Source organism: Monodelphis domestica, chromosome 5 (genome assembly GCF_027887165.1).
Source record: "Monodelphis domestica isolate mMonDom1 chromosome 5, mMonDom1.pri, whole genome shotgun sequence".
Taxonomy (NCBI): Eukaryota; Metazoa; Chordata; class Mammalia; order Didelphimorphia; family Didelphidae; genus Monodelphis; species Monodelphis domestica.
The window spans coordinates 209,518,657-209,530,814 of NC_077231.1; the positions used below are offsets into that span (position 1 = coordinate 209,518,657).

The following is a 12,158-nucleotide window of genomic DNA, read 5'->3' on the forward strand; positions in this document are numbered from 1 at the left end:
TCCTCCAGAAACTCACCACTGAATGGGACAATAACTTGTAGCCATGCTAAGATCCCAAAAAGCCAGCATGCTGCAATTCTCCACTGCAAAAGGTGCCAGAGAGAGGAAGTGATCCAAATATATAGATCTTTCACCCTTGTGTCTCCTCCTCTAAATTTTCATATCTACCAATCACATCAAAGGCTTTTCTCCAGGACTGCCCATATTTTTAGTTCTCATCTTCTTTTGATTAGATTATATATTTAGTTACTTAACACTTCTTTGTTAAGTTCACCTTTTGTTAGTTACTTGGCCTTTATGTGATTAATTTTTTTATAGTTACTTAACATCTTTTTGTATTAAGATACTTGACCTTTTTGTGATTAATTTAACCTTTATAGTTACCTAATTCCTTTTTGTATTAAGATCTTAAAATAGACTTAACTTAAAGTTCTAGCTTCATTATAAGGTCAGAGTTAAGTACCTTTATTGTTCAATCAGGAGATTACAACTTTGTCTTCCCCTAGTCTAACTAGGGTGGAGTAATTTAAATTTTCCAAAACATTCCTGATTTTGTTAAACTAAGTATCTTCATTATTACAACCAGGAAATAGCTAAATCTAATCTCCACAGCTGTGGTGACTTAGTAGGTTGTTCTGTTCAAAACTATGAAAAATGATTGATTTAGGTGTTCAGGTAGACCCATTTCTCAGTTCTATTCATGAATAAATAGCTACTTGAACTGGAAGATCAGGGCTTAGAGCACCACATGATGACCTGCCCTGTTGTAAAAGTCTATGTAGCTAGTCCAGCTACAAACATCCCTAGTGGTCACATAAATTGATGCTCTTCTGTGTGTGGAGAAATGCTTTACATGTAAACATTTTTGGAGAAAGTCCTTTAAGGCTATACATTGTTGTACCAAATTAAAAATTGAAAATAATAGTCAATGAACAACAATCACAGCAGGATCTTATATAAAATGCATGTTCTAGTCATTTGTGTGTATGCTGCAGAACATTGTTTGCAAAAGAATACCTCAAATTCCATTTTCATAATCTTATCAATGATGTTCCTTCTCTCTCTCCTCTTTCCAGTTCTTTGTCTCTTTCTCTGCCTGTCTCATTACTGTGTATTTATTTTAACATTCATTATAAGAATTTTTAAATTTAAAAATACTTTTATGTATTTCATTAAATATTTCCCAATAACACTAAAATTTTTAATAGTTATTAAAAATACTGAGTTCTAAATTTCTCCCTCTCTTCTTCCTTTCTCTACCCTTTGAGAAGAAAAAAGTATTATTTTTATATTTAACTTAATTTTTCTCTATTACATATAAATAAAATTTTAACATTCATTTTTAACTTTTTTTCTTCCAAAGTCTCAGAATTCCTTCTTCCCATTACCACCACTTGACAAAGCATGACATTTGAGATAGATTAGACATATACAGACAAAACAACCCCAAGAATAATGAAGTAAAAAAATATGAATATATATGTATATACACATTTCAATGTGCATTCCATCAATTCTTTCTTTGGAGATGGATAGCAGTTTTCATCCTAAATCCTTTGAAGTTGTATTAAATCATCATATGGCTCAGAATAGCTGTCATATACATTTGTTACTGTGTACAATGGTATGCGGTTCTGTTCACATCACTTTGCATCAGTTCATAGAAGTCTTCCCAGGTTTTTCTGAAACCATCCTACCCATCATTTCTTATCACACAATAGTATTCTATCCTAATCATATACCACAAATTGTGCAGCCATCCAAAAAAAAAAAGCTGATATAAATATTTTTGTAAGTCTAATTCTTTTTCATTTTTTTATTTGATTTCTTTGGGGGGGGTACAGACATAGCTGTGTTAAAGCTAGGTCAAAGGATGTGCACAATTTTAATGCCTTTTGGGAATAGTTCCAAATTACTTAGAAGAATGATCAGTTTATAACTCCAAAAGTCCAATAGTGTTTCAATTTTCCCATAGCCTCTCTAACATTAGTCATTTCCCTTTTCTGTCAAGTTAGTTCTGCCAAGATACATGTGAGGTTGTACTTCAAAGTTATTTTAATTTGTATATCTATAATCAAGAACAACTTTTTACATGACTATAGATAGCTTTATTTCCTTCTCAAAATTGCCTGTTCATATTCTTTGATCCTTTTTCAAGTGGAGAATGACTTGTATTGTTATAAACTTGGATCTGTACAATTTAAATTTGAGAAATGAAACCTTTAGCAAAGATATTTGCTGTAAACCACCCCACCTAACTAGTTTCCTGCTTTCTTTCAACCTTGGCTATGTTGGGTTTTTTTAAGTGCAAACACTTTTAAATTTTACAATCAAACCATTTATTTTACTTCTTATAAGCTTTCTGTCTTCCTTTTTCCATAAACCTGATAGGCAAAATAGTCCATTCCATCTTATTTGCTTATGCTATCACCTTTTATGTATAAATTACATACCCATTTTGACCTTAATTCAGCTTACATTGTGAGATGTTGGTTTATATCAAGTTCTTGTCAAACTGATAACTAGTTTCCCCAGAAATTTTTGTCAAATAGTGATTCCTTGTCCCAAATTCTTAGATCTTTTTATTTGTAAAACACTAGGTTATTATGGTCACTCATTACTATGTATTTTTCACTTAGTCTATTCCACTGATTCATCACTCTATTTCTTATCCAGTACTTATCCAGATGATTACTGCTTTAAAAGCCCTTTAGAATTGTCTTAAATCACTGTATTGCTGAGAATAGCTAAGCCTTCAGTTGATCATTGCTATAATATTTCTATTCCTGTGTATGACATTATCCTGGTTCTGCTCTCTTTACTTTGCATCAGTATATATGACTTCCTATGTTTTTGAGACCATTTTGCTTATAATTTCTTATGACACAATAATATTCCATCAAAATCATATATCACAACTTATTCAGACAATACCCAATTTGTGGACATCCTCTCAATTTTTCATCTTTGTCAACACACAAAAAAACTGCTAAAATATTTTTATACAGTTTAGTCTTTCCCCCCTTTTTTGGTCTCTTGGTCTTTTGGACCTAATAGTGTTATTGTTGGGTCAAAGGGTATGTACAATTTTAAAGCTCTTTGGGTGTAATTCCAAATTGTTTTCCAGAATGGTTGGACCATTAACAACTCCACTAACAGTGCATCAGTGTCTACTATTTTCCCTTATTCCCTTTCACATTTTTTATTTTCCCTTTCTTCCAAGTTAGTATAATAGACATGAAGTAGCATCTCAGAGTTTAAAAAATTTTCATTATCTGGACAATAGTGACTTAGAGTATTTATGTTACTAATAATATTTTGATTCCTTCTGTTGAAAACTGCTTCTTCATATCCATCACTTGTTTATCATTTGGGAAATAACTCTTATTTTTATAAATTTAGCTTAAGAGAACTTTTTTAATTGATCTACTACTTCTTATTTTGTGAGCTAATGTTTTACATATATTCAATTATTTTCCTTCATTATATTTTGAGTGTATATTTAGAATAGTTTTCTTTCTAACAAATTGTTGCCCTTAGTTATTATTCTCTTTTGACAATGTGAAATATTTGCCATCTATGGTAGTTTCTCATCTCTTGTTCTCCTTAAAGCAGTGATGGCTTTATTTGAGTTGAACTCTATAAGAATTGGAAACAATTTATGACTATTCATTTATCCATCTTCATGTATTAGCATAAATCGATTATGTAAATAGCTCAATGTGAGATATTTTGATTCCATACCAGAACCTTTTCTTTTCTTTTCTTTTCTTTTTTTTTTTTTGCTATTTCTTCTAATACAGGGAACATTTCAATCTTTTGCCTAGTAAGTCAATAGTCATTTTGATAGCTTTAAGTCTGGGTTTGAACTGGTAAAGGTCTTTGCATCTTTCATAAGGACCTTAGGATTTCTAAATTCTTTTTAAAATTTATTTTTATTTTTTAAATTTAGAATATTTTTCCATGGTTATATAATTTATGATTTTTTTCATCCCTCTTTCCTACCCCTCCTAAAGCCGACAAGTAATTACACTAGACCATTGTTCAAAATCTATTTCCATGTTATTCATATTTGCAATAGAGTGATCTTTTAATGTCAAAACCCTAATCATATCCACATCAAACTATGTGATAAATCATAGCTTTTTCTTCTGTGTTTCTGCTCCCACAGTTCTTTCTCTGGATGTAGATAGTGTTCTTTCCTATAGGTTCTTCTAGATTGTCCTGGATCATTGTACTGCTGTTAGTAGAAAAGTCTACTACATTCAATTGTACCACAGTGTGTCAGTCTCTGTGTCTCTGTGTATAATGTTTCCCCTGCTTCTGCTCCTTTTACTCTGTATCAATTCCTAGAGGTCTTTCCAGTTCACACAGAGGATTTCTAAATTTTTACAGAATTCAGCTGGCCAGTTACCAAGCATTTATTAAGTGCTATGTATTATAGGCTAAGCACTATATAGTACCATATAGTACAAAGCACTAAAGAAAAACTGATCAAGGTAGTTCACATTCTAATTGGGAAGAAAAAATATCCAAATAAATAGGGATATACAAGATATATTCAGAATACATTAAAGGTAATTTCAGAGGAAAATGCATTAGGATTTCGAGGAACTGTAAAAATATCTAGTATAATATGATATTTGAACTACATATTAGAAAAAGCCCTTTACCTTCAGTAGTAGAATCCATACAATGTATTGATTCCAGGGCAAAAGAAATGGTAAAGGCTAGGCAATGGGGGTCAAGTGATTTTCCCATGGTTATAAAGTTAGGGAATGTCTGAGACCATATTTGTAGTCAGGAATTCCCATTTCTAGGCCTGGCTCACAATCCATAGAGCCACCTAACTGCACCCTTAACCTAAAGTTTAAAGAAAATGAAGGACATAGACATAAGTAGAGAGAACCTTTTAGATGGGGGTTAGCCTGTGCATAGAATCAGTATGTGAAGTGACACGTGCAAAGTACAGCAAGTAGGTCACTGTGACTGAATCATATAGTAATGCTTGCCTTTGGCAGTTCCCATTTATTATGCATGTCTTACACAATAATCCTTACATGTGAACATGTGAGTCTCTTGTTATTATACTTATCCTCCTGGCATTAGTATGACTGTAGAAAGAAATACTGACACTCAATTTCAGAACTCCAAGGTCAAGCTGTATACATGTAAGACTTGCTTAGGCATATAAACTTCAGGATTTATGAGTATCACTGTAAACTCCACTAGACCAGAGGGCTATTTGTATTAATAAGTTTCTAGCAGGATGAACAATTACTATTTGGAGATGTGAATTGTACTCAGATTTTCTATACAAGAATACCCTTATTTCAAACTAAAGGATATTGTATAAATTGCTGAAAGCAGAATACAAAGAAGAAAAGCTAGACCTATCAATTAGATATTAATTAAATACTTTATCCTAATTTCTTTGCTGAACACATAGTACCAGCCTTTATGTATGTGATATGAGAAGAAATGTTTTGAGACGAAAGTGAAATCTTTGCAAGATGTCCTGTTGTATCATAATAATTCAAACTTTCCCAAATATTTAGAATTTGACAAAACTTTCTTAGCACAGCCACAGTTTTTGTCATGTCTTATCTTCCTTTCCCTTTTCCTTTTCAGTTTTTCTTGTTTTCAGTTTTCTAATGCTGTGCATTAGAACTTTAGAAATGTCTTAGTTGTTACTTTCATCATCACTTTCATTCCTGATACTTGACTTTCTAGGAACTTGGTGAATATTATGGGCACAAACTACTCATGCCAGATGGTTGAGTACAGAGTGAAAAAGACATGTTAATAGTATGGGAAAGTTTGTCCCATCGATAAGGATATTTCTAAACCGCAGAGGTACAAATAATTAGTACTTTGTTTGTCTTGGACAATGCCATAATAAAGATTGGGCAACCTCACCTTTGTGTCAAGGTAATAGAATTCTTTTTTTAAAATTTGGAATATTTTATTTAATTAATTTAGAATATTTTTCAATGGTTACAAGATTCATGTTCTTTCTCTCCCCTCTCCACACTCCCTTCCATAGCCAACACGCAATTCCACTGGGCTTTACATGTGTCATTGATCAAGTCTTATTTCCATATTATTGATATTAGTACTAGGGTGATCTTTTAGAGTCTATATCCCCAATCATATCCCCATCAACCCATGTGATCAACCAGTTTCTTTTTCTTCTGTGTTTCTACTCCCACAGTCCTTTTTCTGGGTGTGGATAGTGTTCTTTCTCATAAGTCCCTCAGAATTGTCCTGGATCATTGCATTGCCACTAGTAGAGAAGTCCATTATATTCGATTGTACCACAGTGTATCAGTCTCTGTGTATATATAATGTTCTCCTGGTTCTGCTCCTTTCACTCTGCATCAGTTCCTGGAGGTCTTTCCAGTTCATGTGGAATTCCTCCAGTTCATTATTCCCTTCAGCACAATAGTATTCCATCACCAACATATACCACAATTTGTTCAGCCATTCCCCAATTGAAGGGCATGCCCTCATTTTCCAATTTTTTTGCCACCCAAAAGAGGGCAGCTATGAATATTTTGGTGCAAGTCTTTTCCCTTATATCTCTTTGGGTATAAACCCAGCAGTGCTATGGCTGGATCAAAAGGCAGGCAGTCTTTTAGTGGCCTTTGGACATATTTCTAAATTGCCATCCAAAATGATTGGATCAATTCACAACTCCACCAGCAATGTATTAATGTACCAATTTTGCTACATCTTCTCCAACATTTATTACTTTCCTTTTCTGTCATGTTAGCCAATCTTCTAGGTATGAGGTGGTACCTCAGAGTTGTTTTGATTTCCATTTCTCTGATTATAAGAGTTTTAGAACAATTTTTCACATGCTTATTAATAGTTTTGATTTCTTTATCTGAGAATTGCCTATTCATGTCCCTTGCCCATTTATCAATTGGGCAATGGCTTGATTTTTTGTACAATTGATTAAGGTAACAGAATTCTAAGGAAATTCATGGCACTTATTCTTTGGCAGGTAGAAACAAGTCAGATTAGTGCCTGATAGTCTTAGTTAATAAGAATCATTAGTTAAAATGGGAAATTTATAGATGGTGTGCTACCTCCCACCAACAGGTTCAAATCAGGTAAGTTCTCCAAGAGGACTTAGCCCTTCTTCCTCTTCTGGCATTAGTCACTTCATAGCACCACCTTACTGTTCTCAGGTCATTGTCTCCTTATACTGGGGGCAGTGTTGGGGGGATAATCTTTCCCCATGGGGCTTTAGGACCTAATGTCCAAGGTTTCCACCTTCAATCAAATCTTTAATTACTTTTCTTGTTTACCTCAAGCATTTTTTTGAAACTTATCTTAGGTGACAGAATTTTTAGTTATATGTCTAGTTATGGACAAATTTGTGATAACTAGAATCCATTTTCTTCAGAAACAGTCTATATGGAAGCCATCTGACCATCCCATTCTGGTTTCCATTCCTTATTTTCTTATAGTTATTTTGAGAGCTTGAACTTGGAGAAGAAGGAAGAAGAAGTTGAAGGACAGAAACATGAATTTTAGTGGAGCACTTGAGGCTTTGCTAAAGACATTGCCTTTTTGGGATTTTGTAACTCTTATTCTGTGTTGGTGTTTTATAGGGGGGCAGTTTAGTATTTGCTAAAGAACATTGAGTTTGAAGTTAATAGACCTATTGCTGATTACTGGATAAGTCTATGTATCTCAATTTTCTAATCTGTAAAATGGAACTATTGATACTTTGATTACCTACCTTATAGTGATGTTTTTGTGAGGAAAACACTTTGTAAAACTTATACATATACATGTAGATTATTATTATGTATTGCTATGCTCATAGTTTTTTTAGGTCCATTTTTCTTAGCCATAGTTAAGGTATGGACCACAAATTACAAAAGAGCTATATTTTGATATAGTTTGAGATTATGAATTCTGTGGTATATGCATATTTCTAATTTATAGGCAAGGTAAGGATAATAATCATCATCACAACAATGCTTTACATAATGCTTTATCTTGAAAACATCTTATATATATTTTCTCACTTATTTCTCAGATAGTATAGATAAGAAAATTGGGACAATGTGGCCTGTCTATAGTTATCTAGATAGGTAACTACATGAAGCAGAATTTGACACTAGGTCTTTCTAATTTTAAGTGCAAACCTTTTTATATAATACTCCACTAATTTCTATATGAAAATAACTCATGTTTTGGAACTGAACTTCATTCATGATTATTAAGTATTTGGGTCCTCATTTTGAGCTATTTGTCACAATTAAAGAGGTGGTCAGATTTCAGAGGCCTCTAAAGATATTCATCTCAAAGGAAGTAAAAGCTTTGGTCAGGTTACATTAGGCTTGAGGTTATGTGAAATAATGATTAGAATTTTGGACTTGGAGATAGGGCAACCTGGGTTAAAATCTCACCTTAGATATTTACTAGCTATATGACCCTGAGTAAATCACCATCTGAGTCTAAATTTCCTCATCTGTAAATGGGGATGATAATAGTACCTTTACCACAGAGTTGCTGGGAAAACCAAAAGTAATACTTGAAATTAATTCCTTTTTCTAAACTTTAGAGCAACATATACATTTGAGTTGTCATCTTCCTCACCATAATCATCAGCAGCAGCAACAAAAGTCACAGCTAGGGGTAACTTGTTTCATCATTGTTATCTTCTCAGTTGATAATGATGCCATCCATTTTGTAGTTACTTTGCCCAACTTTAGAAAGATATGACATATCACTCCTAGTATTCTTTTGTTTCCAAAAGTTCTTGGATATGTAATGTTACTCCTTGCTATTTCTTGACCCATGCTCCTCAAATCCTAAGAGGGCAAGGAATCCAGGAATCTGGATAAGGAATCCAAAAATCCATGAGCAGGAATCTGGTACCACAGTGCATGGAAATACTGCTAGTTACAAACTGTATGACTATGAAATGTTCATTTAACCTCTCGGTTTCTCAGTTTCCTCATCTGAATTCACCCCAATTTCAGCTCATTCTCTGAACTTCAGTTCCTCATGCCTTCTTGATATTTTGTGGTTTCTTTTCCTTTGCTCTCCATTAGATAGATTTTATGTGTTTTCTTTAGGTGTTTTATTTCCCCACTGGAATGTAAGGTCTTTGAGAATAAAGATGATTTAGTTTGTACTAGTTTCCCCAGTGTTTATCAAAGTGTTTAACACAAAGTAAGAGTTTAACAAAGATTCTATTTATATATCCCTATGCATGCATGTTTTTAAATATATGTATGTTGTTAGGGGTAGAAATTGAGGGGGTTTATATAAAAGGTTGCACTAGATTATTTAAGAATAAGGTTGCCAGGAATTTAATTAATTCCAAAGAGATTTATTTTAACAATATATTTATAAAATATAGAAAGATGGGAAAGTAAGAAAAATCAGAGAGAGGATAGGGTAAGATATCTAGTCTATGCACTATTTTGCTCTGACCACTGACTCAACCTAGACAGGGCTAAATAGCCTTTAGCTGGAGAGGCTGAGGCTTTGAGCTAAGGACCTGGGGATGTAGGGAGCCTCTCTCAAGAGAGTAGGTCTCTCCTGAGGCTAGTCCCTTCAGAAAAACCAAAGAAAGGAGTCAGCCTACACTTGCTATGTGTCAGTCCAAAGGGAGAGATTTAAGAACAGTCACACCAAGTCCAAGGTCTCATGTACAGTAAACAGATTCTTCACTAGCCTCTAACTCAAATTCCAAACTCCAGAAGAACCCCCCACAGGAAGTTGTAACTCCTTTTTAAAGATACTTCTTTTGCATCACTTCCTGTGCCTTCCTCTACTTTTACCTTTATCAATTATAGCTTAAGATTTGCTTAGGGCTGCCCAGGGAGCAGTCAATTGATTCTCATTCATTACCCACTATTGCACAGATGGGTCACACCTACCCCACTGAAGTGTAAAGTGGTGTGATAACACTTCTGAAGACTAAATCTAGAAATTGGGCAGGGGAGAGTTAATTTCATTTTCAAAATCAGGGGAGAGTTGATTTAATCTTTACAATGTATACATATGTGACTATATGTATATATGTTCTTGATGATTGCCAGGATCACTTCTAGCTTTGTATCTATGATTTCATGACTCCCCAATAGCACTGAATCCACCATTCTGCCAAGTCTGTCACTGTTCACAAATATTCCTCATATTTAGACTTGTTTGCTTTTGACTCTAGCCCTGAGTAATGGCAGTCAGATACTTTAAAATCACCAGCAACCTCTCAGTTGTTAGAGCTTATGGTAAATAATAGTCTTTGGGTAATTATCACCCTTCTTTGAGGTAAGATTTGTACCAGTAACAATGATTCTGTTGCTTCTTCCTTTTCCTAAGGTATACTGGAATGTGATTATTCTATATTTCTGCCTACTGAAGTATTGGAGAAAATGCATCGGAGAAAAATGTCAATACTCTCCAATGAGCTATGTCATAGATCATTTGACTGAGAAGTAGACTGCAAATAAGGAATTTTATCATCATTTAGTGGATAGCTTCCTGTGTGAGATAAGGGAGCTTTTATTCTTGACTACTGTCTTCCCATAGGAAAAAATAAAAAATCTGTTAAGTATTCTTCTGAGATTTAGATTGAACCATACGTGTCCAAAGTTAAAGAAGAGTGAGAGGAACCAATAAATTAAGAATTTTTTAAAAGCTTGCTCTATACAATTACTTATATTTGTATTACTTTGTATAGTTAGCTGTTTTAAATAGAAAAAAAAACATTTGTGTTTAAGGAAAGTTAATGATTTATTTCATCTATATCTTAGAGAAATACATACATGAAAAAGGAGATGTGGACCTGTTAACAAGAAAACTAAATTACAGCACTGACCTTTGAGAGGAAAAAGTCTCTTCTGTTTTGGGACTGGAAATCTTTAGTAATATAGTAGTAGCAGATATCACAGAGGCACTTTATAAAAATAAATATAGTTATTATAGTGATCAGTTCCATAATATTGTGGGTATTATAGAAGTAGTAGTATGGTATAGTATTTTAAAAGATTATTATGGTATTTAGGGCTAAAAGGAACTTTTGGATATAATCTAGTCTGAATCCCTCACTTTTAAAAAGGAGAAAATTGAGGCTCCAGAAAGGTCATATAAGAAGTACACAAAAGTGCTTTCTAGTCAGTGGCAGCTATCAGGCAGGTGATCATGTGCCAGCATGTTGGCCTACAAGTATATCCAGGAGCTCTGAAGGAGGCAGCAGTCGGATGTGATGTACTTCCTGTTGTGGGTGCACTGCTGGCAGTACTGCCAGCTGTCTTCTCTGCACCACGCCCTGAGGCCCATCAGACTCAGACAAAGTCAGGCAGCTGGGTTACAAGGCCAAGCAAGGTTATGTCATTTACTGAATTCGAGTGCTCCATGGGGGGTGGGCAAAAGCATCCGGTTCCCAAGGGGGTAACCTATGGGAAACCTGTGCATCATGGTGTCAATCACTTGAAGTTTGCCAGGAGCATTCAGTCTGTAGCAGAAGAGTATTGAATTCCTTCTGGGTGGGTGAAGATTCAACCTACAAATTCCTTGAGGCTATTCTTATTGACCCATTCCATAAAGCTATCAGACGAAATCCTGGCACTCAATGGACCACAAAATCAGTGCACAAACACAGAGAGATGCATGGTCTTACCTCAGCTGGACTGAAGAGTCAGGGTCTTGGAAAGGGTCACAAGTTCTACCATACAATTGGGGGATCTCTCCTGCTGCTTGGAGAAGGTACAACACTCTCCAACTGCATCGATTGGGTTAATTTGTGCACATTAATTTGTAGACCTTAATCTTTAATAAACAAAATTTAAGAAAGTTAAAAAAAGAAGTAAATAAAAGACCTAGGATGAGAAAACATCTTTTGACTTTATTATAAAAAAATTTTCCCTTCTTTTCTACCCTTGGGATCTTTCCTCTACCTTTGCCTCCTGTTCTCTGCCCTTGCCCCTATCACAGACACTTCTTTTAGGTTTGAAAATGCACTAGCCTATAATCACAGTTGAAATTTGGTACTTTTTCTTTTTATGTCAAACTGTTTGATGAAACTGGAATGCACTATAATTCTTTAGCAGTAGGTACTAGCATCAAACACAAAAGTACTCAAGCCTATGGCTTCAGGTTCTATAAAGTCAGTTGGCATTCTACTT

At 34.3% G+C, this 12,158-nt stretch overlaps 1 pseudogene; it reads left to right on the top strand.

Moving 5' to 3' along the window:
* The first annotated feature begins 3,569 nt into the window (after positions 1–3,569).
* Positions 3,570–11,773, top strand: LOC100022396 (60S ribosomal protein L15-like; annotated as a pseudogene).
* The last annotated feature ends 385 nt before the right edge of the window (positions 11,774–12,158 follow it).